Source organism: Typopeltis vanoorti, chromosome 7 (assembly GCF_054136105.1).
Source record: "Typopeltis vanoorti isolate ZY-2024b chromosome 7, IOZ_Tvanoo_1.0, whole genome shotgun sequence".
Lineage (NCBI taxonomy): Eukaryota > Metazoa > Arthropoda > Arachnida > Uropygi > Thelyphonidae > Typopeltis > Typopeltis vanoorti.
Genome location: NC_143555.1, coordinates 109131124 through 109157844, shown reverse-complemented (window position 1 = coordinate 109157844; position 26721 = coordinate 109131124). Strand labels below are relative to the sequence as shown.

Sequence of the window (26721 nt, the reverse complement as noted above, 5' to 3'; positions counted from 1 at the left end):
AACTGTCGGATGTTTGTAGCTGCGATCATCACTTCGAAAGATATGCGCTACGGAAACTAGGCTGAGGAGAGCGTTTTATACTTCGTTTCGTTTGCCGCGTGCAGCACCTAGTTGCTGGTTATGTCCAATGACAGGCCGGTGTTACCAAGTGGCAAAACAAAGACATTACACGCTTCGCAACGCGCATTATAGGGATGCATGTCAACGAAAGCAAGAGTTCTTAGTTCTGATTGGTCAGAATATTCCAGGGTTCTGGAAACAATATTCAAATTATCTCGTGGCGCAGCTGTGGGATTCTAGTTCCGAAAGAATAAATCCTCCGATTACATCTTTGTAAGACGGAGATGTTTACCAGGTTTTCTGTCATTGTCCATAACCGCTACATGAAATTGTACAATTAAAAGATTTCTCGGTAATCTCACTCGATGAAGTAGATCATAATTGGAAATTGTTTAACAAAACTTGTGTTGCTTTACCCCCCCCCCTCTCTACTCAATACATTATTTTAGAAAAAACCTGGATTTCGCAATGATTGAATTCTTTATGGCTTCTTTTTGTGCATGTTTATGGCTTGACATTTTGAAGGAACTCCTCGTTTAATAATGAAAAACAATAACAAAAATGACATTAATAATAAATACTACTACTATTACTACTACTAATAATAATTATCATTATTGTTGTTGTTCTAGTAAGTGTAAAAGAATAAAAATAATAAAAATATGTTGTATTTTATTCATTTATTTATTATTCGGTGTAACAAAAACCTACATTTTGTTGAACCGAAAATACAAAAAAAAAAAAAAAAAAGGCACCAGAAGAAAAATAAAATAAAAGATGTATATAATAAAAATAAATAAAAGAAAAATATGGTTCGTGAGATGCGGTGATTGATTCATTCAATCCAATACCCTTGGAGGGTAAGGGATGGCAATGCTGTAGCCAATGAAGTTCTAACTGAGGCTCGGCTATTGCTGTTACCCTCCTGCGATGATCACAGCTTTAATAGCTTAATAACACCTTATCCCTACACTATCCTCTACAGATAACGGGGAAGATGAAAAGCATTCTTGCTTCGCCCCTTTAAGCCAGTCCTTATAAGGAGTTTGGGATTTTATCGCACCGAATCATTGTTCTTCTAATATTCTCTATTGTTATTATATATTGTTACTTTGCAAATGTTTCTTTGTTTTAAAAAAACATTACAAGATATGGGAGGACGGGTAATGCTGTAGTCAATGAAGTTTTAACTGAGGCTCAGCTATTGCCGATACCCAGCCATGACTAGAGCTTTTAGCGCAATAACACCCCATCCACACAGATTTTCTTCAATCAGATGAAGGGATAAAGAGTCAAGGACTTAATGACTAAAATGGGTTCCCAGGGAGGGTAATGGATGGCAATGCTGTAGCTAATGAAGTTTTAACTGAGGCTCGGCTATTGCTGTTACCCTCCTTGCATGATCAGAGTTTATAGCGCTACGTTACCCCATCCATACATTTTCTTCACAGATAACGGGGAATATGAAAAGCATTCTTGCTTCACCTATCTAGCCAAAAAAAAATTGCTATTACAGAAATTTGGTATTTGGAATCGTTACGAACTTTCTAATTATTTTCGATTATTTTTATTTCAATCGACCATTAGCAGGATGGAAATGTGCCTAAATTATAGATTTCACTAACACCACATGATTAATAGAGTTTATTGAAATTTGGAATTTTGGATATACACAAAGATATGACTATGACGTTCTATTTTGGTTTCAATTGGATCATGTTTAGTGTCAACACGATCTGAACTATTAAAATTGTTCAGTAGTTCTAATTTTTGTTTCATTTCAGATCATTTATTATGGAAAAATTAGGTATATTAAAATACTATGGCTCAATATATAAGTAAAAAAAAGAATAGGATTTTAATGAGATGTCATAACGTTTGATACTGGAATTTTCCAAAAGTACCAGCATTCGACAGAGATTTCACAAACATCATGATCTCTAGAAAACGATAGAAATATCGGCAATCGAAAACTCAATTGTAATCGATATAATGCTGCAACATAAAATAAGAAATGAAGATGTAAGAAAAGAAACAAAAGTATTGGATATAGGGGAAGAGATTTTAAAATTAAAATGGAGAGCAGAATATACGGCATGGATGAAAAGTGATAGAAGAACCAAAACCAAAACGCCATCCATATGTAAGTAGAAGAATGCCTGGACAATCACAGAGATATTCTCTCTGGTGGCTAAAGAATGGTAGCATCGCGAAATCACGGAGAAACCACAACAGAGAAAGATGGGGGATAAATGGAGAGGTCTGTAACCGAAGATCGCTATAAAAATGGCTTAGAAGAAGATAATCCGACATTGTATATAAATAATTACAGAATAAACTGTGTGTATTGCATAAATATGATATTGAATGGTTAATTTCGTTGTGAAACTCTCTTTAGTTAAAAAAAAATGCTTTAAGAATGACTTCCATCCCACTTTCCCTTGGGAGGCTTTGGCTAACGTTGTCTTTTTTTTTAAATTTTTTTATTTGTCCTACTCTTCTAGCAGAAACTATCTGAGATGGGTCATATTTTTCTTTCTGCAATTTTAAATGATACATTCAATCACTTCAAAAATAGATTTTGCGCATATTCTTCGCCTATAGAGCGCTATTAAACAACCCTTGAAGAATATAAAATTGATAAACAAAGAAGGTCACCCACTCTTGAGGATTGTTCTACCAAATTCAACACTGGAAATAACTAATTCCAGATTTAATTAATCATTTGGTAAGTTATTAAAGGTGTTATTGAGCTATTAAAGCTCTGATCATGGCAGGAGGGTATCACAATAGCCGAACCTCAGTTAGAACTTCATTGGCGATGTTTAAGTAAAGCCAACTAAAACAATTAGTTAGAACGATCCCTAGACCACTGAATAGTGGCCGAAAGACCGTCCAACTCAGCGCTGGCTCCACTCAGTGACGGGCTCCCCCACCACCGAGCAGAACCCTCATATTCCAGGTAAAAGCATCCACCGACAAAGTCCCTCAGCGGGCCGTGCCGGAGGACACCCTCCCCAGAGACTCAATTTATATATGCACTCCCAAGCAAACCTCCCGAAGTCTAAGATCCCCTCACCGGAAGCGAAATAACCAAGTAGTGGCGTATTTGCACAATACGCCACTACTTGGTTATTATTAATACGGCTTAGTTATAATATGCTATTTCAAAATAGAGATGGTGTGCTATGGTTGCCATATAATATCCCAAAAATTCCGGGAGAAAAATATAATTTAAGAATTTTTGGATGTGCATTAATTTTTTTTACATTTTTGTTATTAGCTTATATCATAAAAATCTTTCATATAGGGGTGTTTTTATCTGTCTTTCTTCTTCACCTTCTAATCGACAAAGAATGACAATATGCAGTTTTTATACATTTCTTTTTAAATTGACTTTTAAAAATTTTATTCTAAAAAACGAATTAACTATTTTTTCGTAAATTCCTAGGGGAAAATATACTTGGAATTCATTTTTTAATTTGGCTGAGATGGGCTACTATAGATAGTTTTTAAAAGGGGAAAAAATTTAGACTTGATATTATCATATTCGAAAAATGTCGTGAGGAAAATGATTACTTCTTCAAAAACCGTTAGAATTTTTATTAAAAAACCTAACTGAAGTACGAACCCAAGATTCTTGCTATTATTTTTAATAAAAGAAAATGTCATCTACTATATTTCATTTGTTTTGTTACTCAAAGAACAAGGCTTTGAATCTACATTACTTTCTTTTGTGCGTTAGCAAAAGTTAAAAAATATATTTGATTGCATAATTTGTAAATGAATAAAATAAAATCATTTTCCCTGCGTACTGGCGTATTGTGCAAATACAATGCATGAGATTATTACTGGAAGGTGCTCGTGTAAAATAAATGCAGCAAATAAGTTTCTGGTCACTGACCTTTTCTATCCCGACATTGTGTTGTCTTTCTTGTTTTGCAGCCAATCAATCTTTGTCTCCTCATCTTCTTATTTAAAAAAAAAAAAAATGATTTCTAGAAAAATAAGTTTTAGGGGAAAAAAAACAAGATATACAACCATCGTTGAAGTAATTATAAAAGCTGTAGAACTAATCCAATTTCAGCAGAAGAAATAAGATTAATATTTTGAGCTTTTTTAATTATAAATAAATTCTTTTTTTTTTTTTAATAACTGCATGCATATTCGGAGTTCTATTTAATCTATTTCTTCGTGTTTAACAACCAGATAGAACCTTGGCTGGAAATGACCGTTCTGCTATTAGTTTTAATATGATTACGTGCATGCACCACGCAAAATAAACTCTCAGAATAAGAATGCGCAGACGATTACAATGAGAACAAATGATTTTTTTTCTTATCCTATTTTTAATTTTTTTTTCTTTTTCAGTAGAACTACACGTGCTGGGATTGGCATTACATGCAACGGAATATAAACAAAACTGTGTACGACAGTGTATCTGGAGTTTGTGGGCAATAACATGCTTATTCAGACATCTGCAAAAGTACACCTGTTAAATATGACACATATTATGCAGCCAAATGAAAACAAAACTGAACAAAACAGCAGCATTTTCAACTTCTAGGAGTGTCATTCACTAGGTCTATAATATTATTATAGATCTACCTCTAGATTAAAACTAAACAAATATATACTTTTCTTATGTATACTTTCCTTTGAAACAAAAAATAATTGAATGATAAGATGAGTCACAGTTTTTTAAATCTAATTTTTTGTTAAAATTCAAATAAAACTATACATATACCTTTATTATTTTAAAATCTGCAATATCTAAATTAGGTGCTTGCACTAAAATTATTTATTTATTTCTCGATTATTTATTTCTTTATTTTAACGTAATTTATTAATTAATGCAATTATAATAATTTATTAATTAATGCAATTATATTATGATCGTTTTTGTTGCTATCGAGCTATTAAAAAATTGTACTGATCAGCAATCGCATTTGGATTGAGAAATAGATACAGATTAGCTTAACCAACCAAAATCATGAAAGAAATTTACGTTTTAATTGCATTATTGCTCATTGATCAGTATGTATTATGTTAATATGCAATGCAAATAAATATTTATTAAACATATAATTTATTTTTAAGGAATGAAAAATGTGTCTCTCTTTACAGAAATTCGAACATTGATCTCACAGAGTACCATATGCAACTTTGTTGACAATCGGCTGCCTTTATCCCAATCTGAGCACGTGCCTTTTGCTGTGACGTAAACACAGCTGAGAAAAGAGTATTCGTTTGCTACTTTCCCTGTCGCCTACGCATCTCATTTTGCACGAGTCAAGGAGAATCGATATAACTGAGATTTAATGACACTAATGCAAGCTGATGAAAAACAAACCACTTAAAACTGAACTCTGTCTATTGAGTTATTAAAATAACACAAAGGGAGGAAAACGTCATTTTTATAATTGACAGATTTATCTTATTCTTATTTGAATGTGATTAACTCTACAGCCATTGTAAATAGATTTTAAATTGATGGTATATTATTATCAATCATTTCTAGAAATGATATGTATAAGACTTCTGCAGTTAAAAATGAATTTATTTGTTGCGTTGAAATCTTCTTCAAATCTTTTTGAAAAATTTATTTATTCTTCAAGATTTAGTAAAATCCAACTATATACCAAGGTTTGTCTGGTGGTGTGTATTGCATAAGCCATCAAAGGTTGGTCGATTAGTAGAGCCTCCGCTACTAATGGCTCACGAAAAAAAAGTTAAGCAAGTTTGAGCGCGGTTATTAGTTGGATGTGATAAATCGTTCGATGCTGTTGGCACACCTGCCTCGATGAGTCTTTGGACTACCTGGAGGTTTCACATAATAATAATAATAATAATAATAATAATAATAATAATAATAATAATAATAACCACGTAGAACTTGTCTGTAATTCACTCGAAAATGCAACCAAATATTTTCTCGAGTCTAATCGTGGTTACTCATATGGAAGAATAGTTTCCTAACTTGAATTTCGAGAGATAAAGTAAAAATCAAAATGAATTTGTATAACAGATATGTGGTAATGTGATTTTATTTTATAATGTAACAATGTTATATCGACCCCCGGACGATATAACATTGTTAGGGGATTATTCGGACTCAGAGGTAGATTCAGGGTTGATAGAAAAATATAAGACATCATTGTACGGGTAATATTTAATTCGATTATCTCGGATTACCTCCATCTTGAATGACAACGCAATTAAGAGTGAATCGTGGGAAAAGTGACATGAATAGGACCTGTAAGATGGAGCAAGGTCATGAAAATAGTTACAGAAGCCAATCAAGTAGGCCAAAATGACGTATTTAACAAAAAAACGGATGTTGGAGGTTCCCACCTGGTCGGCGCAGCGGGAGCGAGATTACAACACGCGTGCTATTGCTTATTTACTTATACTTACACGTATTCGATCCCAGTCTCATTTTTGCGCATCTACATACAAGTGAGCGTTAATGTTCTAAAATTCATCAACATACATATTACATAATGTTAAAATTATGTAATAGTAGAATAGAAGGGGGTCGATAAAAAGTCAAGAAACTCTTGAAGGGGTCGATGGTCAAAAAGTTTGGCAACCCCTGCAATTTAGAAGCTTATTCTGTTGTATAATTAAAGAAGATTCTGGACACCAATAGAAAATATTAATTCTGTAATTTAAAAAAAGGCAGAATTTGATGGCAAAACTTGATGTAACCCTTTCACATGTTTTAACATGTCATTTGATCATTTGATATAGTCATAATAGATATAGTCATAATATATATTCATATATATATATATATATATATAGTCATAATATATATATTCATATATATATATATATATAGATAGTCATTATATATATTCATATATATATATTCATCTCTCTCTCTCTCTCTCTCTCTCTCTCTCTATATATATATATATATATATATATACATATATATATATATATATATATATATATACATATATATATATATATATATATATATATACATATATATATATATATATATATATATATATATATATTATAGTCATAATATATATAATATATATTCACATATATATATATTTATAATATATATTCATAATATATATAATATATATTCACATATATATATATTTATAATATATATTCATAATATAAAATCAGCTAACTGCTTTTTATTCCCGTATATATATTGAGTAGGCAAGGCACTTTTTTTGCCCTATCTAACTTTTGGATGCTGAGTGGGCAGTTCAATCTCCACTGGTACCCAATCAGAGATAGCTGGCCCAAGGCTATCACTAATTACGTGGTGGCGCACAGTGAAGAGGAACGGATCAACAAGTGCCGTCATCTCGTGATCCCTAACACTCGTATTTAATGTTTGAAATAATGTGGGTTCTGCGGTTGATTTTCTTGAGTTCACAGGACGAAAAACCCGAGTTTCCGGGAGAAAAAACCCACTTGCCTGTGCCAGAGATCGACTAACTCGGAAACCGGTCGAAAAAAAGCTTAGAAAAATTTCCTGTAGTCGCCGAGTTGACTCGAAATCAAGTCTTCCTTTGTGCGGCCAAGAGGCGTGGTGTGCGAACTCCACATCCACATCCACTGAACTACACAGGCTCTCATTCATATATATATATTTATAATATATATATATATATATATATATATTCATAATATATATTTATGTATTTATAATATACATTCATAATATATATTTATATATTCATAATATATATTTATAATATATATTCATAATATATATTTATAATATATATTCATAATATATATTAATAATATATTTATATATGTATAATATACATAAGATATTTATAATGCATTAAATACATTATATTTATCCGTATGGAAAATCATTTATTTATTTGAATGGAATGTGGCTTCTTATTGGTATAGTTCGTTGGCAATAACAGGTTCTTCTTATGCGCAGTTACCAGTGCACAGGAAATCAGAAACATCCGTCAAGAGGTATTCTTTGCTTATTTAGCCGATTTTCTCCTGGAGAGGCTTGTAATCGATGGATCACTCAAAGAAGATCTCTGAGTGATTATAATCACTGAGTGATTATAATCACTCAGAGATCTTCTAGTTTCATCACTGTTAATTAGTATCACTGTTTGTTTTTTTAGATGAAGCAGGTAAAACAGTTACATAATAGCTATTGGAAATCTGTTGAACCATGTAAATTGCAGAGATGACAACTGGGAGGAAAATGACTTAATTGGATTTAACGCCTCAGCGAATTTAACAAATCGCTTATTATAAATATTAATATGTAACCAACAGGCGATAGGTTTAAGGCACATCTTTACGATGCTGACATTTGCATTCAATAACACAGTCCAACACAATTTTTGTGACTTTTATATGAGACTTGTTTTTTACTCATTTGGGTGCGCTGATTTCAAATATCAAACCCATTTTTCTCTGTCACGTCAGATTTTTCCTCTATGGCATTTTCTTTTTGCTAATTTGTAAGTTTTTGATAGTTTTAGGGAGGCAGTACTATTTAGAGGATTTTTTAATATTATTTTCTGAAAGTATGTACTTTTAAAAATCTGTTCCTAACTTTTAATCAAGAAATTCGAAAAATTCCCGAAGATATAGCCTATTATTCAAAGCGATGCGCAGATCAGAATCGGAGCGCTCACCGCTCTCGCTTGTTAGTAAACGAATAAATGCGTAAGAACCTGCAATGGCACGTGCTGGCGCTTTGAATGCGAGAGAGGCCGATAATTAGATACATAACTACTAAACAATATTCATTAAAAATTACAAGAATATTTATAAAAAAATAAAAATTTTACTTACGCATGAGTTTCAGGGAATAAATTTTTGTTTGTAGTAATTTCTGCTGTGTCTTGTGTTTTGGCAATCCCTTTGAATACTCCAACCGTAGTCGGCCATCATGTGAGAATCCCATCTTCCTTTGTACCGATCTTCCATAGTTTTTAAGTCTTGATGAAATATTTCGCCTTGTTCATCGCTTACAGCACCTAAATTCTCGGGAAATCTATCAAGATGACTGTATAGGAAATGAAGCTTTATGCTCATGTTGCAACCTAGGCGCTGGAAAATTTCAAGCATTGTTTCCACTAGATCTTTGTAATTGCACGCTTTTTTGTTTCCAACAAAATTATTCGCAACCATCGTAAATGAAGTCCAGGCCTCTTTCTCAATTTCGTTCATAGAGTTGATGAAATTTGGGTCTCTCATTAAAGTTCTAATTTGCGGTCCATCAAATACACCGGCTTTAATTTTTTCATAACTAAGTCGTGGAAATTTTTCACATATGTATTGGAAACAGTCACCTTGTAAATCTAAAACTTTAATATACTACTTCATAAGACCTAGATTGATGTGTAGAGGTGGAAAAATGATTTTTTCTCTGTCGATTAAAGGTTGATTTATAACATTCTGTTCTCCAACATTTAAGGATATTCTAAGAGGCCAATGTTTCTGACTCCAGTGTTGGTTTCTAGCTCGACTATCCCAGAAGCTTAGAAAATACGGAAACTTTGTATATCCTCTTTGAAAGCCAAGTAAAAAGTTCACCACTTTATGATCCACACAGATGATCCAGTTATGGTCTGTATATTTTAATAACTTCAGAACCTTTTTAATGTCCTCATATGTTTCCTTTAAGTGGACTGAATAGCCAATAGGAATTGAGCCATATACATTCCCATTGTGTAGTAAGACACATTTGAGACTTCTGCTTGAACTGTCGATAAATAAACGCCACTCATTTGGATGATATTGTACAACACTCATTTCAGTTAGTAAACCTGACACATTGTTACAGTAAACAAACCCACACTCGTGTTTAAAATATTGTACAAGATTACTTTCCCTGCTACGATAAAAAGTTATCTTCGTATCTTGCTCCAGTAAGTTTTTTTCATTTAATCTTGAAGCTAACAATTCCGATGATTCCTTTGATAGGCCCAAATCTCTTAATAAGTCATTCAATTCCGCTTGAGTAAAATGTTACGGTCCAGAACTAGAAATTAAATTTTCATTGTCTAAATCAACATCCGGGTCTTGCTCCTCAAGAACATCTGGCATATCCCGATCATGCTCGTTCTCAAGTAAAGGAAGTCCTTTATAAATTGGCACGGCTATTTCATTGGCATGAGCAACTGGCCGAATTGCTGAGTCGAGATTTGGATACACAGTTTTTTTCTTATTCTTCTTATTATAACCAGAAGTCTGAACTAATCAAAAATAACAATCATCTACGTGATTTTTCGGTTCACGCCAAATCATCGGAATGCCAAAAGCTAATTTTTGGCATTTTCCCTTTCTCCACTGTCGTAAATTTTCTACACATGACTTACACACTTTATTTGGATCCCACGACTTGTCCTGATCTGCAATTATTACGTCAAAGTATGCAAAGTACACTTTCTTAACGAAATCAGTGATATTTGTCCTTTGACTGGGAACAGTAAAGCTGCCACAAATGTAGCAAAAGGAAGCTACACTATTGACACAATTTCGAGTAGTAGACATGATGTATTTTTTTCACTGCCGACTAACAAAAAAAAAACAGAGACTTTATTGAAACGTTATAAGCGCTCATCATACTTTCACGATCGATTAATTGACTGATTTCGATCGTTCTTTGTCTGTTATGACGCATATAGTTTTAGGCAATTTGTTTTAGGCAATTGTCATCGGGTTTCTGTTTTAGTGGCATTCATTTGTTTTAGGCAATTATCATCGCCTACTTTCCGATAACTGACCTAAATGTATTAGGTCGGTTATCGGCCTCTCTCGCATTCAAAGCGCCAGTACGTGCCATTGCAGGTTCTTACGCACGGTGAGCGCTCCGATTCTGATCTGCGCACCGCTTTGAATAATAGGCTATATCTTCGGGAACTTTTTGAATTTCTTGATAAAAAGTTAGGAACAGATTTTTAAAAGTACATACTTTCAGAAAATAATATTAAAAAATCGAATTTTTTGATCCTCTAAATAGTACTGCCTCCTTAAAACTATCAAAAACTTACAAATAGCAAAAAGAAAATGCCACAGAGGAAAAACCTGACCTGATAGAGAAAACTGGGTTTGATATTTGAAATCAGCGCACCCAAATTAGTAAAAAACGAGTGTCAGGTCATAATCAGAAGGAATTTTTTTTTTTTTTTTTTTTTTTTTTTTTTTGGCCAGTGTTATCTTTAGGGATTACTAAAAGAAAATATTGAGTCCACCGCTTTAATTTGAGAGGTCCTCGTATAAGCGTCTCCGTAGCGCAATTGGAAGAACGACGGTACATTGCGCCCTTCGACTGGAATAGGCCTAAGTTCGATTCTCGTCGCGACGGGAGGAATCTTTATCTGGACGATTTCAATCCAAGGTGAGTTAGTCGATCTCATACGGAGGTAGCAGGGTTTTTCTCCCGGAAACTCGGGTTTTTCATCCCGCATACAGACAAATCGGCCCTTCAGAACACACGTAATTTACAGACAAAAAATACTGGTTGTGGTGGAGGTGGGCGGTGGATGGCGTAGATGGAGATGATTCGTAGTAGAGGTTCGGTGTAGTAGTTGAGACAGTTGTAGATGTCCTCCCGCGATGAGTCCTCGGACTCCTTGGAGGTGTCACGAATAATAATAATAATAATAATAATAATAAGTATCGTATGATCACGACAACACGACATTATTCTTTACAACAATGGCTTTTGTGTTTATGCTGAGGAACTAAATTCGAAAGAAGCGGGATTGAAGAGAATAAAGAATTTGAAAATCAAAAGGTTTCGAATCACAGGGCATTGACTTATATTTTCTCATTAATATAATGTCAAAAAGTAATTTCAGTGCATTTTACTTGGATTTAGAATCCAAGATCAAATCGTAGTTTGTTTACACTCAGAGATCTAATTGCACCGCCCAAAATCAAAATACTCTCACTAGGAAAAAAAAAAAAAAAAAAAAAAAAAAAAAAAACTCTTTCATTTCAAGGTTAAAGCTTTATTTCGAATGTAAAGCAATAATCTGATCTGTAAGAATTGCACAACACATACCAAATGAAGGACTGTTGCATTTTTTTTTTTAATTTATTTATTTCAGCGAGTTGCCAGCTTTATTTATTAACTTTTTTTTTTTCCAGCAATGTTAGAAGCAAAATAATACCGCCCACCTGGAGGGATTTCTTGAACTAACAGTGTTATTTCTCGGTGTATGTCTAATCCTCTACGGAAAACATCGCGCGCTACACACACACACTGAAACATGAAATTGTTTTGGACTAGTAGTTCCTTTTGATTGCTTGTTTTGTACCGAGTTTGACGAAGCTGTATTCAATTACATTTCTGTCGATTTTCTTTTTCCATTCCACTGACCTTTTAGTAATGTCAAACTCATGAACTTGACGAGAAGGATAATATGCGTGTTTTCTTTTAAAGAATTACTTACAGTATATGAAAACAAGTTATGTCTGTTAATGTAATATGAAAATTCAAGAGAATTAAAATGTTTTCCAGTTGGAAAGAATTTCTGAAGGAAAAAGAAATATAGAAAGGCATTTTGACTTGCTAATAATTTTGTTTTTAAAACTGAAACGAATAAATATTCCCATATCCATAACATTACATCTATTACGATTATCGTAAAATGTTTATTATACTTTACTTAAAAATGAAATACCTTTATTATAATTTCCTTGTAATCTCTTAACTATAACAAAATCAGTTTAAGACGTTTTATTCTTTGATTATGAATGAAGTTGTTTCGATTTATCATATTTTAACTAATGTCGTAAAGTAATGTACGCTTCATCTCAATAAGGTTTATCTCAATGGAGAAAAAAATATAAAAAAAATAGTAGACAAAATAGCCTTAATTAGATTGAATTCGATTTAATTATTTTATATTTAGCAAAAAGAGTCAATTTTTTTATTATTAATTATGTTACAGTTTCAACTAGTCGTATTAAAATAACTGCAAAATTTTATTTTAATTATGTAATTAATTTTTTTTGTGGAATATATATACATATGTGTGTGTGTAAATAAGTTTTTATACCTTGGGTAATGTATAAATATATATATATATATTATTGAAATTAGGATTTACTCGGGATGTATACATTTATAAGATTAAAATTTAACTGACTAGAACCCGAGAAAGTATAACAAAAACCTTTAATAAATCACGACTAGTTTCATCGGTGCTCCGACTTCTTCAGGTGAGAAATAAAAAACATAAGGCATAAAAATAACAAAGTAAAAAACATGGACTTTCCAGCTTAATAAAAAGTAGAATAGTAACAGTTATATTTGAATAGGTGACCGCGTGCTACCGTTGGCATGAGTTGAATGTGAATATATATTTATATATATATATATATATATTTATATATATATGATGTATACTGCAATGCATTATGGGTGGGTTACTACCCAGACCGGTTTCAACCTTTTTTGAGGTCTCCTCAGTGAGTGGCTAGAGACCCTAAAAACCAAGGTTTTAGTAATAATACCTTATCAACTTTACCTATACAAGTTGCTACAAGGTGTTTTTATTTTAAATAATATCTGGAGGAGATAAATGTAAATAAGTTTTTTTGCATTATGGAAAATATTAAGAATAGTGATCAGAGCTTTGCCCACCTTTACAATGAGTTGCCCTGTTGTTGCACCACCTTCGGACTTGAACTACGTTTCAGGCGCAAACTTAAATGTTTGCTTACTTGGAATTAGGAGTAAAATAACCAAGTTTATAAAATTACTTGGTAACCCTAATATATATATATATATATATTGTGAAAAGAGTTGAATGACTTAAACCTAGAGTTAGGTAAAGGGTGTTTAATAGTAAAACACGACTAGTTTCGGCTTATAACAGCCTTCATCAGGTGACATTATGAAAGAAAAAAACACTAAACACTGAAGGTTAAAAAAGCTATGAACAACATAGAGAGTCTCTATACATAATTAGTATGAAAACGTTGTAGTTGTATTTAAAGCTGTTCTTTCGTTTGTTGCATTGTTGGGAGAGTGCGTGCTCGCAGCATCACGTGAACGCCAGTACATGACTACAGCTGAATGATTATCTGGGAGGTTGTAGTTCAAGTTATTATTTAGATGTTCAGGGTTGAGGATGATTTCCCTAGATTCTACGATTTTTCTCTCCAATTCATCATGGCAATGAAAAATGTTGGTACATCTTTCCCAGCGGACTGTATGACTTGGGGTTTCATCATGAGGATTAGCCGAGAAAAGGATATGGCTTGATAAGGCACTGGCTCGCTGTCTCATGTAAGCAATGTCCCTCATGTGTTCCTCCATGCGTAATTCAATAGATTTGTCTGTCTAGCCAAAATAAGGAATATCATAATCACACCAAATTTTGTACACACCAGGAAATTTAAGATGATGATGACATGGTTTTGGGTGGCTTGTTAAGGAGCGGATTTTTGGAAGTGGAGTGAACAAAGTTCTGATATTGTATTTTTTTAGAACCTTGGCTAATTTTTGTGAAACTGAACTTATGAAAGCAATAGATATATTGCCTTTAAATGTATTTATTTCTTCTGTGTGATGACTAGGAAGATTAAGAAGGAATTTTTCAATAATTCTTTTAGAATATCCATTGATTTCTTTTTGAAGTTCATTTGGGTCATCAAGAAGAGAGCGAGCTCTATGTTCCAAGGTTGAAATTATTCCAAGTTTTTGGGGAGGGAAGTGATGGGACTGACTATGAAGATATCTCTTGGTATGTTTTCTATACATCGAAATTGTAAGTTTACCAGAAGACCGGGCCTGTTTCACATCTAGGAAAGGCAGGGAACTATCAGTTTCAAGCTCTGCTGTGAACTTTATACTTCGATGTCGACTATTTAGATGTTTCAGGAAATCCATTAGGGAATCATGTCCATGGCCCCAAATGAGGAAAACCTCATCCACATAACGTTTTCAAACTTTTATGAAGGCATTTCAAATACTGAAAAATTTACTCTGTTAGTTATTCGAAAATATCCTGAGCCCCTGATTGCAATTCAGCACACTATTTACTATTACTCCTAAATCACAATTCTTCTAGTTTTTGAAGGGCGTTTCTACTAGTGAAATATTGCATTTCGTATCCTAGATTCAAAGAGGAAAACCCTACACTGAGACGACACTTATGCTCACCGGGCCAGACTCTCTACCATATGATATATCAAAATTATATTTCACAACCCTTTTCATCTTTGTATCATCTGCATACTACTGAGCATCAATCATTAAATAGTATACCATTTCACCAATATATGATTAACTGTAGCGGTCGCCCAGTACGGAAGGATCCGATTCTTCCACATGTTATCTACCTCTGTTGAGTATCTGCTTCCTCTCTATACACAATACATTGACATTTATCATTTAGTCCGTCTCCTAATCATCTTATAATTTTTTTATTACAACCTGTTTTATCAGCAATTAAAATAATGATTTATTGCGCACATCATAAGTAGAAAAATTTTTGTCAAACATCAAGAAATATTATAGTATAACCTTCTCTCTTATCCATTCCTGTTGCATTTTACCTTATTTTAAAATGTGGTTAATTGCTAAAGGAATTAGTTCAGCAAAATGGATATTAGATACAACGTTGTTCCAAAGCCAAATGTAGAAACTATGAAAGTTTCGTAAGGTAAGTTGATCAGAGAGCTTACGCGAATACACTTCCCGGAATTCACGAGTTGCCTTTTCAAAGTTGCCTTTTGCGTTTTCAAAACTCTTTTTGTTGTTAAAATTGCTTACGCAACATGCAAATGCATTTTAAGATCTTATTAGGCTGGACAATAGGGTAATGTTTCGCGTATGCGGTCCATGACTGCATCATAAATAATAGTCCCTTGGCAACCACTTTCCCTATATACATCTTCCTGCATAGAACTCGAACGAATTTGTAACTAATACTGCATTTCGCAATAGGTGAATAGCTCTATAATTGAATATTAATGATCAAATGCAAAATTTACGTTGGTAGCACGCCCTGTGCGTATTTATTTTGTTTCTCGCAATATGGACATCTCTTTGTTCTTTAACCAAGATCATTTTCCCAATATATTAAGTCAACATTTGATATGTGAAGGTCAAAACTCCAACACGTGGCTAGAGCTCCTCTTTGTTTTGTTTTGAATAATTTAACAACTTCGATGGAAACTGTCAGCTCTTATAAGCATAGTTGTGCACTCTTTCAACATTCCTTGCGTGTTTTGCATTTTAGTTGTCGAATTCCATTACCTAGGTTCTCTAATCTTAGCTTTGAATCCTTTATCACTGAGAATATTCAGAATACGTAGAACGGGGATCTCTTAAACAATGTTATAAGCAAAAGAAAGAAAAATCCCTTTACATTAAAAATGCGATTTAAAATATTTTATTTTTTAAAAAAAGTAAAATTTGTTATAAATTATTTTTTATTTCTTAAAAATATAAGTAAATAAGCAGTACTTTAATTTATTTCTTAAAATACTTATTGATATTTCTTGAAAATAAGAATACACCTATTATTTTTTTACATTATGATTATCCTTATACCAACACTCAGTTGTGTTTACTGATTTATTGAGCAAAAGTCAAATTTCCTAGCTTTTCTAGATTGAGAACGGAAGCAATAGGCCTGTAAAGCAGCTTTCTATCTTGAAAGTATCACGTTTAAGCAATTGAAATGAATGGCAGTGCACATGAAATGCAGCCAAGTAATGCCATGCCAATCCTTTGTGTGCATCTGACGCCATCACGAACAGACAATGAGGAAAGATCCCGCTGTTCGCTGGCTAGCATTATTAGTAAGGAAGCCATTATTTCATCAACACCGCTATATATAAATGCGACGGGAGAAACGAAAATAGGTCAAATTTATTAATTTGTGTCAGATAGGCTGCTTGGGGAAAATCAACATGTGAAAGATGTCAGTTTGGGTGACAAAATACTGCCGTATGATATAACGTTTGATAAAACTGCAAATTGTTGTTATTATCTGTCTTGTGTAAAATATATTGTTGGCAAAAGAGACTAGAATCTCCGAATTAACTGCAGTCACAGAGAAAGGATTTAAACACAAGCTGCATTTTTAAATAGACACAACTTCGCTCCAGGGTGTATTTTTCCAACTTGAGTGATTAAATACCGAAATTCTCGACGTCAATAAGCCCGGATGATTTTTATATTTCTCTTTCATTGTTCGATTGCTGCAGTTTTGCACACCGTACAGAAGTTCTGTATTCCTTCTCATGGATTAAATTTATAAATGGTTGTTTTCCTACCCTCTACATTCTTTCCTTTTGAGGATGCACCACATGGTTTTGAGGATGCACAATAAAATTACATTACTACAAGCGTACCAATGAACATAACCTCACAGAAGTAAATAGAATAATTATGTTGGATGGTCAGAGTTCTTGGCGAAGTATTTCAGCAGTAATTTGCCACACGTCTTATTTCATTTGCGTAGGCGGGCAGGTGAATTTATTTTGACATTTAACTCCCTGTAATTATCACTGCAACGTATTAGGATTATAACTTGACATGTTGTTCAAAACAGGTTTTTAGTCAGGGATACAGAACGTCAACATATAATCCTACTTCACAGGGCAACTTACTTTAACTAATATTTTTATTATAAATTGTTTTAAATAAGTGAAGCTAGTAGGAGAAACTGACGTTAGAGTTGTTTCAATCCACACACCAGGATTGCGTCTATCATTACGTTCCAAGACTGATTATAGCACCCTCTATAGACTAGATGCTGCAATAATTTGATGCAGCTTGTGTTGCTAGCCAATCTCTATGCTTTGACTGACCAAGAAATATTAGGACTGATCTCAGAGGACTTTTGACACGGCACACTAATCAGCTTCAATTCTCTGTAAAGAGCTTATCCACTGTCTATTTCTGGCAATTCTTACCTTCTGTTCCTAACAAGGAACCAATTTTATTGCCTGATCTTATTATATGTTGCTCATACTAGTTAGAGAGTTAGTTTAAGGAAATTAGGCATTCAAAAACACCGGGACTCATAAGCGACACAAGTCGGTTTAAAATAGAAATGCTTACGTGTTTTAAAGTTAAAACTATTAATATTTTCCAAAATTTTGGGATATTTACAATATCCCAAAATAAACGGGCTTCTCTAAGTCACTTATCTCCAGATTTTGAATCATTACGGATGATCTACAGTCAGCGGAATTATACACATTCTGCGATTTTTTAAAAATTAATTACATTAATTCTCTTCATACCTTTATTTCTTAACTGTCTTTTATTTATTTATTTTTTTTTTTTACTAATCTCCCAGCTTCAAATTTGTAACTTTCAACTACACTTTATTGTAAAATAAAAGAACACTGACCATATGTAAAGGTAAAGCCGTCTCTGAAAATTCGGACGATCCCTAGGCCACTCAATCGTAGCGAAAGACCGTCCATCTCAGCGTTGACTCCACTCAGTGATGGCCTTCCACCCAAACACCACCACCGTGCAGAACCGCTCATATTCCGAAGAAAAGCCTTCACTGACAAAGACATTCACGTGCCGGAGAACACTTTCCCCGGAGACTCAAATTGCTCCCTTAAGGCAAAAACCTTAAGACAGCGAACTCAAACTCTCGAATCTCTGCGCCCCAGGGGGATAACAGAAACAGCCGAACCTCAGTTAAACTTCATTGATATAGCAATGCCATCCATTACCCTCCAAGGGTATTAATTACCGCATCTCACGGTCGATAAAAGAACATTGATCATAATACCACTTCTAAACACGTGATAATAATAAAAAAAAAAAAACATTGCAAAACATGAAAATAAATAGATTCATTATATATTTTTTTGAATGGTGTCTTTTAGTAGCAATTGTTGCAACTGTTAAAATAAAAGTTTATATTTCTGTTCATTAAATAATAAAATTTTTTATTTTGATATCCTTTACAATCAAGAAAAACACCTTAATGGAATTAAATAATTCATTTAAATTAAGGGATATTACATCCCATATTGTTTCACAGCCGAATAAGAAACTCAATGAGTTTCATGCCGAATATAGAGACTATATAAAGTTCGGCGAGTCCAAGCGTAAGCAAATACCTGGAAAGTGCAACACAGGGCAACTCATAGTGAGGGTGGAGCAAGCTCCGATCACTGTTCTTGGTATTTTCCAATAATATTAAACCCAGCTCCTAGGAGCTGTATTACTGTTCCACATTACGAGAGAAGGTCACTACCAAGACCGGTTTCAACCTTTATTGAGGTCTCATCAGTGAGTAGCTAGACCTAGATAATACCAAGTTCTTATAAGAACTGGGCAATGGAATGAGTCCTTGACTCTTTATCCCGTCATCTGAATGAAGTAAATCTGTGTGGATGGAGTGTTATTGAGCTAAAAAGCTGTAGTCATGGCTGGGTAACGGCAATAGCCGAGCCTCAGTTAGAACTTCATTGGCTACAGCATTGCCATTTGTTACCCTGGAAGTCCTAAAAAGGACTTTTACCAAGTTTGTAGCGAACAGAACTTACATACCCTGCTATAAGAATTGTCAAGAAGGGGTCCTAATAAATTACTAAATACATGAAGAGCCAAAGGCTTCAATTCGGCGACGTAAAATTATTTAAATAATTTTACGTCGATTAGATCTTTGCAAATTACGCCAAAGACAACCGACAGTGGCTAATGTTAAAATCTGGCATTATTAGAGATTTTCCCCAATGATTACTGCCCGTCGACTATTTTATACTCAGGGATACGATGTTGATAATAATGATTTTAAGAACGGTGCAAAGAGTTAGAAAACGCTCCTAGTTACCATAGCGACAAGAGAAGCTGTCATAACCTTGCGAAAGAAGATATTTTTGCCAAGCACAAGGATTTATTCAGAGTAGCCACTAAGGATGAAAAAGTTTTAAATTGATACTCTATGCAACGGTAATCCAGTCTTCTGATATGTCAATCAAATCAAGTATATTATTATTATTATTTACTATATGTTTGTACTAAAAAGAAAATAAGACGTATTAATTATATATTGTACACACTCTGTATAATCATATTTGGTCAAACTTTGAAAAAACAACAACTAAACTTTAGCACTCAATCATATTTCTTTGTGTAAGTGCGAACTAAAATAGAAATTTATTATTGTCGTATTATCATTACTAATAATACATGAATTATCCAAATATATCAATTGCACATTATTATAATTATTGTTATTAATATATTAATATTATAACAATATTAATTAAAATCTGTTCTTTAGTCATGAAAGAAAACGTAATATTATTCTTAAAGTTCTTAAAAGAACTGGGCGATGCACTGAGTCCTTGACTCTTTATCCCGTCATCTGAATGAAGAAAATCTGTGTGGATGGAGTGTTGTTGAGCTAAAAAGCTCTAGTCATGGCTGGGTAACGGCAATAGCCGAGCCTCAGTTAAAACTTCATTGGCTACAGCATTGCCATTTGTTACCCTGGAAGTCCTAAAAAGGACTGCATGGGATGTGTCCCCCCTCTCACGTAAGATTATTGTTTAAATTTTACATTATATGTATGCAATTTATTTGAGATATAATAAAGTGTTAAATTATTATTATTCGTTTATATATATATATATATATATATATATATATATATATATATATATATATATATATATATATATATATATATATATATATATATATATAAAATCATTAAATCTATATTTTTTTCAAATATATATATATATATATATATATATATAATTGTTATTATTTTTCATTTTTTAATTTCAGTTTTTCCAGTTACACCTTCTTAATCAGTTTACGATACCGGGTACTCCTATCATAGTTTCTTTTTGCTATATAATTAATTACTTTAAAACATAAGGATATTTTGAATGTATGGAATAATTACTTTGAAAGATTGATTAAATGAAATAGTGACCGAACAGTAGTGAATGTATTCAAGGAACTGCAGTTAGAGTACATATTAATACTTGAGGTAGTAAAAAAACCACATCAAAACCTGCGGAAACAAAAAACGCGTTAGCTGATTTAAAAAAAAAAATGGAATATGGAAAGAATACTGGAGTATATGACATTCGACCAGAAATGCTCAAACATGCGGGGATAAATGTTTTACGAGAAAACTTTGCATAATTCATAAGACATAGTCAGAAGGTCAATTTCCGGATATTGCAGTTAAGCTCTCATAGCACCCAATTACAAGAAAAACAAAACAAAAATAATAGTGAATGCGAGAATTACTGCGAGATTTCGTTATTAAGTGATTTTCCTGCCACTGTGTATGAGTCTGGCTAATTCACCTTCAGGCGAAAAACCCAGGTGTCTCTAACAAAAGAGCATCGGAGAAGCCGAATGAACCACAGAGGATGTATTATGACAGATGATGTTATACTACTAAATATAATGAATAATCTTCAGCATATTAATTAAATAACTCAAATGAATAATTGTTAAGAAATGTGGTATGAAAGTCAGTAATTAAAATAAATTAAATGTCATTAACAGTAATTCTATGTTTCTGAATTTATCAGATATTAAAAAAAGATAATGTTATTTTTACGAAATTGATCACTTTGTGATTGAGTAGTAATACTTCCGAATACATTGAAATAACAAGAAATAAAGTTGTGTTATAGTTATAACAAATATTAATCATTAATAAGGTTATAAATTTTTGACAAACTTTTTTATAATTGTTCTGATCCTTAGAATATTCAATCTAATTAAGATTATTGTTATAGACACCATATGGAAAAATTAATAGCTATAATCCATGAATTCTTGAATTTTTATTTACTTGCAAATCACTCTATCTGGGGCCTACTGAGAAATATCAAAAATAAAACCAGATCCCTCCCCCCTATAATCTCAAACCAGGGCCTAGTCCACACAGATGCAGATAAGGCAGAAGCCATACTTAAAAATCTTGAGGATCAGTGCAAACCTTCTTATAACAACATTGATTTCAATCATCTGTACAAAATCCACAGACAGGTTAGGCATGCACTAAACCTCCCGGACACCAGTGCCGATCATATTGCACCCGCATCACCTGTTGAATTATATGATATTATTAAAAAACTTAAGAACAATAAAACTCCTGGACCAGACAGCATCTCAAACAGGGTGATCAAGCTGCTGCCTCGAAAAGCTATAGTGCATCTGACCAGTATAATAAATGCAATCCTAAGACTTCACTATTTTCCTTCCACCTGGAAAATGGCTGATGTGATTCCTATACATAAGCCAGGCAAAGACCCACACTTACTGCAGAATTATCGTCCAATCAGTCTCATCTCCAATCTGGGTAAGGTTGCAGAGAAGGTCATCCTCTCACGACTCCAAACCTCAGTAAATGACCTAAACATCCTCCCTAAAGAACAGTTTGGATTTCGACAACACCATAGTACTACCCAGCAAATCCACAGAATTGTGGAATATATCACCACCAGCTACAACTGGCGCCAGTGCACAGGAGCGGTATTCCTAGACCTATCTAAAGCATTTGACAAAATCTGGCATTTTGGACTCCTGCACAAACTTATCTCAGCCGGTATCTCACTAAAAATGGTTCATCTAATCCGTTCATATCTTCAGAATAGATCAATGCAAGTTAAAAGTAACGGTTCTACATCGTCCCAGCGCCATATCTTTGCTGGAGTGCCGAAGGGATCTCTACTGGCTCCATTACTGTTCTCTATATACATGTCAGACATCCCACACAATCCGATGACTTCCATTTTAGCACTGTATGCGGACGATACGGCAATACTAACCAGATCTCTTAGACCCCACTTCGTTACCAGAAAGCTTCAAGAAAATCTTCTAAAGCTGGAGGGTTGGTTCTCCAAGTGGAGATTGGAAGTCAACCCCCTGAAAAGCTCAGCAGTTCTCTTCTCAAAAAGGCCAATGTTTCCTGCAGGAGATGTGTTACTATTCAATACTAAAATTCCCTGGCAGAAAGAAACAAATTACCTGGGTGTGATTCTCGACAAAAAGCTATCTTTCAACCAACATATCAAATCTGCATGTGCAAAAGCATCTAAAGCCATAGCTCAGATCTACCCGCTAATTAATAGAAATAGCAAACTCAGCAACAGAATCAAATTGCAGCTATACCAGATGACGATTCGTCCTATAATCACGTATGCCTCTCCAGCCTGGAGCCACACCTCTAATACTAACATTATTAAGATACAGCGAGTGCAGAACAAGTGCTTGAGAATGATTTTGAACGCCCCGTGGTATGTTAGAAACAGCCAACTCCACAGAGACACAAATATTCCCTATATTCTCTCTTATCTACAATCCTTAGCTTCCAAATTTTTTCTAAAGACGTCCACACATCCCAACGATTTGGTTCAACAAGCTGCAGCATACGAGCCAACGGACATATTTAAATATAGAAGACCAAAAACTATATTAGCCTCCTATAGCGATACATAATCTCCATGCCCATTCAGGGCGAGCAAACTGCTCGTAAATTTTACCCTCACTGTAACCACGACAGATAGCGGGGAATATGAAAAGCATTTTGCTTCACCCTTAAAGAATAAATGTCAATTGTCAATTGTCAATTACTTGCAAATTTTAAATCAATAATTTTTAGTATTTCCAAATGTTATTTCCAACCTAAATACAATTATGATGAAAACATCGTTTCCAAAAATAAAGAATTGTAATTTTTGATTTTCTTTTATTTATATTTTATATTTTAAATATTTACTTATAAATTTTAAATTTTTACTCCATAGTTTGTCGATAGTAAAATTTAATATGTTTTAAAATTTAATGAATTATTTAATAAATTTATGCTCAGCATTACATTAGAGAAATATAATTTTAATGACTATTATGTTTTGTAGTTTTTTTTTTTTTTTTTTTTTTTTGAAATACTTAAAATTCGTTTGAAATTTTCTCTAACTTTTAAAATATTATAATATTATTAATAACTTTTACTGAATAGAATAAATGCATTTGATTTTGACTCAGTGACACTACTACTTAATATCAGAAAACCAATTCTGTCCTCCTAAAAAAAAATAAATAAAAAAATAAAAATAACAAATGTAACAAGTGCTGGTAGAAATCAGTAACAAATATAAAGTGCATGAATGAGCTAAGGAAGTTTCATATTTTTCTCTAATGAAAGAAATTAAATGACTATCTATATCCGGGAAGTTTTGGATACACGCACACCTACATACAGACTAATGCCACAGTTCCTTCTACTCTCACAAACAAGAGAGGATTATGTATCGTATTTTGGCTGATAAGAAGGAAGGTATCACACACACACACACACACCTCTAGTTTTTGTGCGTGTGTGAATACTTGCGTGGTAAGATATCTAGCGACCTGAATAAACAACAAGATCTTATATCGCGGGCGACCCTTTAGAAGCATTACGGCTTTCTTTATCGGTGTATATAAAAATAACATCTCTTTTAATTTAACCTTATGTTATTTCATCAATATATATATGTTTTTAACAACTACTGTGAACTCTTAAAATACTCAATGAAATTATGTTTAATTAAAAGGAATTAAATATGAAATAATGTTTTATTATTTCAAAAATAAATTGCAAGCATCGGTAGTGAGTTCGTCTCTAGTTATTTGTGGTTGCATAATTCGTGTGTTAATTTCAAGAGGAATCAAATCATCTGATAATTAAATTTTGTGATTTTTACGTTAACTAGTTGTTAAAAAATTATTTTTCCAAAGCTGTATTTGATAAGTAAAGTTCGTTAATTCGTGGTGTGGAATTGTTCTTGTTGTATTTCCGATCCTATTAGTAATGTTTTTCTAAAATATAAAAGGCTCAGCGACCTCAAGTAATTTAAGCTGATTGCATATAATTTATAATAGATTTATGTTCGCTTTTTAATGAATTCATTGCACAACTCGTTAAAAATAAACTTAGAGGAATGAAATTAACGGAGATTAAAGTATTTGATCGTTAAGATGACGATGATTGATATTTACAATTTTATTTTAAATATTACTGCCTTAAAAATATCTAATAATATTACAATAATATTCAGCTTTATATTATATTTTGATTTAATTATCATAAAAAAATTAAAATACTATTTCTACTTTACAGATAAACAAAAGATGCTTGGTAGTAAAAAATTATCGGGTGCCCAATATCCCAAGAGAAAAGCTCAGATTCAATTAGAAATGAAAAAGAAATCGGAGTCTTTACAAAAATTCTTAAAAGAATATTTAGGTTTGAGAGAATCCGTAATAACTGAAAATGTGGTCCTCGAAGACAAGAAAAATGAGCCTTCTTTGCATATGTCTACGGGAGAGGCGGATAGTGTGATCAATTCTGTTCTTGGAGATGATGGAATCGTTGATAATATGTCGGATCCTGCAACATAGCCACCTGTTATCACAAATTCGTTTAGATTAGAGGCAGTTTTAAAAGGACCAACAAAGCCAAGAGCAGATGTTAATTACCCTAAAGATAAAAATAATTGACAATTTACAGTTACAAACGTCAAAAGGAAGCTGAGAAATGGAGAGGAGATTAATAGAATATGACTTGTTTATTCGCCCATTAAAAACGCAGTATTTTGATATTTTGTAACTCTTTAGTTCGACAAAAAATTCTATTACTGAGGATGGTTATAATGACTGGAGAAATTTGAATCAAACCCTTAAAGAACATGAAACCTCATTAATTCACTTTGAATCAAATAAAAATGGATAGAACTCGAGAAAAAGGATTTTAGTAATAAACCATTCGATTCATATTTGCAAACCAATTTGAGTGATGAAATTCGTCTTTGGAAAGGAGTATGAGAAAGACTATTCGCTATAGTCGAATTTCTCGGCCATCAATGTCACCCATTTAGGGACTCATAAGAAAGCAACAATGGTAATTATCTGCAATTAGTAGAGCTGCTGGTAACATTTGATTTCTTCATAGCAGAGCATCTGCAAAGAATAAAATCAAATGAACTCCATAATCACTATTTAGGGAAAACTGTTCAAAATGAACTAATACAGCTAAAGTCTCTGACAGTGAGAAATAATATTAGAAGATTTGTAGCAGGCGAAATATTATTCGATAATTGTTGATTGTACACCCACCAGACGTAAGCAATATTGAACAGATGTCAATAATAATACGTTTTGTCAGCATCAATCATGTGGCAGAAATTTGTGAGCACTTCCTAAATTTCATTCCCGTAGAGGAAACAACTTCATCAGAACTTACCGATGCAATTTTTCTGGAACTTGAAAAGTCAGGCATTCCCATAAGTAATAAGCGCGGTCAAGGTTACGACAATACTTCAAACATGAAAGGCAGACATTCGGGTGTTCAAAAAAAAAAAAAAAAAAAGGATACTTGGTGCAAATAATCGAGCATTTTGATCCTTGTCACTCCTTGAATCTTGTCGTCAATGATTCTGCGAAATCATCTCATATCACCGTTTCATTTTTTAGATTAATACAAAGTATTTATGTTTTTATGAGTGGATCTACAAGACGCTGGTCTATTTTAATTAAAAATGTTGCTAACTTAACCTTAAAACCATTGGGTGAAACTAGATGGGAAAGTAGAATAGAGATGATCAAACCTTCCAGGTTTCATTCTGGTGAAATTTATAATTCCCTTCATGAAATAAGTCAAGATTCATCCT

General features: G+C 33.1%; 1 protein-coding gene across 1 annotated transcript in view; it reads right to left on the bottom strand.

The window, feature by feature from the left end:
• The window catches only part of LOC150104955 (ras-related protein Rap1-like), a 28591-nt gene extending 14894 nt beyond the window's left edge, over nucleotides 1-13697 (bottom strand). Inside the window, exon 1 of the mRNA XM_090396062.1 lies at nucleotides 13688-13697. The gene's annotated coding sequence lies outside the window, so the exon portion shown is untranslated. The remainder of the gene's footprint in view (nucleotides 1-13687) is intronic.
• Nucleotides 13698-26721: the final 13024 nt, after the last annotated feature.